We start from the raw sequence: 2,500 nt of genomic DNA on the forward strand, positions 1-2,500 counted from the left end.
ATATCGCAAATGGTGAAAATCTTGATGATGGAGATTATGAATATGATAATAGGGATAGTGATAATGATAATTATAATGATTATAATAATTATAAGAATGATGATAAGTATAATAACAGTAATAATAATAATATTGATAATAATGAAAATGATTATGATTATTATTATAGTAGCAATAATGATAATGATGATAATGATAACAATAATAATTATAATTGTTATAGAAACTATAATGATAATAATTGTAATAATAACAATGATAACAACAACAACAATGATCATAATGATAAAAAATAATTACAATGATGATGATAACAGCAACAACAACAACAACAACAACAACAATAACAACAATAATAAAATAATAATAATAATAATAATAGTAATAATAAATAATAGAAATAATAATAATGATAATAATAATAATAATAATAATAATGATAATAATTATGATAATAATAATGATAATAATGATAATAATAATAACAGTAATAGTGATAATAACGATCATGATAATGATAATGATAAGGATAATGATAATAATAATAATTCTTATTATCATTATTATTATTATTATTATTATTATTGCTGTTATTAATATTATCATCATTATTATTACTGAACTATGATAATGATTATGACAATGATGAAAATAATAATGATAATAATAATAATCATAGTAATAACAATAGTAATAATAAATTAGTGACGGTAATAATGATAATAGTAATAAAGACAACAATCATAAGAATTATAACAATGATAATGATAACACTAATGGTGATGATTGTGATGATGATAACAATAATGATATTTATAATAAAGATAATAATTGTAATATCAATAATAATAATACCAACAACAACAACAACAATGATAATAATAATAATAAAACAACACTAATAATAATAATAATAATAATGATAATAACATGATAATGATAACATCAATGAGAATAATAATGATAGTAATTCTGATTTCTTAGAAAAATAATAACATTAATAACAATAATAATGATAATGAGGATGATAATAATAATAATAATAATAATAATAGTAATAGTTATAATAATAATAATAATAATAATAATAATAATAATAATAATAAGTGATAATACTACTATTAATAATGATTATAACAAAATTTATCATAACTAACAATACTAATAATGAAAGTGATGAAAATAACAGTGATGATTATCATTCTAACTCATAAGCATAAACGTAATAAGAATAACTTACCAGCCGCAGCATATTGAAGAGAGAGAGTTCGAAAAAGACTTCGGTTTTTGAATGAAACCCATCCACCGGTCGTACGTGCTTATTATAGGTTTTGAATAGATCGTAGAAAAGCTTATGTTCTCCCGATGTGAAGTTTATGTTATCCGGCAAGTCGACAACTGCTTCGCATGTCCACAAACCTGTTGGGGAAGGGGTAATGTGGGTGAGGAAGGTTTGATTTTCATTATCATGTTTGTGTTGGGTTTCTGTGTTCGTTTGTGGTTGTTGGCGATGCGTTTTTGTTTTTGTTTTTTTGTTGTTGTTATTTTCTTCTTCTTCTCTTCTCTTTTCTTTTCTTTCAATCGAGTTGATGTTTTTTTTTTTTTTTTTTTTTTTTTTTTTTTGCCTTTATTTCACTGTGTGCATATACTGTGCCGCATAGGGTAAATGCTGATTTACTATATACACGAGTAAATCAGCGCGATATACAGTAATACACCATACATAATAACACTGTTGTACCTAAACGCTATTACACTACATGCATCACATATACTAAGCGCTATTTTACCACATACGGAGACAACATCCTGTCACGTTAAACACCCGGATTGCTAATATACCACATTCTACTCCTTGTAGAAGCTCTACAAACATTCTTTCACACCAGGAGACATCTAACTGCTTGGGTTAAAAACACAAGAACAGATATTATTAACTATAGTATGAATGACTTTTCTGAACACAAACATTCTGTGCCACATGGGATGTAAAATACTTTGATACGACCAAAGCAAGTGTTCCCCCCTAAAAATGTAATTGAAAATAATGTGTATTTAAACATTAAGGCAAGATATGACGTTTTGAACCACATACAACATCAAGAAAGATTGCTCTATCAAGCAGGTGATATACACTGACGGTTCGGTAAGAAATCAGTAGGGTATGTCAGATTGTGCTGCTGTTATACACAGAGATAATGGGAAAATTCATAAAGTTGGCATCAGACTTAACAATTGGACATCGATTCTCCAGGCCGAGCTATTTGCTTTACTCGTTGCTCTTAAAGCATTACAAGGGCGTTAACATTAAATTGCTTGAGTATGATAGAGACAAAATACCTTGCCATGTTCACAGCAAGTTAAAGCAAAAACTCTCTTTTATGGCTGATAATGAATGTGACACAGAAATAGTAATTAGCAGATCCATACCATATAATGAAATGTTAAAAACGAAACATATTTACGGAATAAGTAATAAGCTAACCAGAAAATGGGTGTG

Source organism: Penaeus chinensis, chromosome 9 (genome assembly GCF_019202785.1).
Source record: "Penaeus chinensis breed Huanghai No. 1 chromosome 9, ASM1920278v2, whole genome shotgun sequence".
Classification (NCBI taxonomy): Eukaryota; Metazoa; Arthropoda; class Malacostraca; order Decapoda; family Penaeidae; genus Penaeus; species Penaeus chinensis.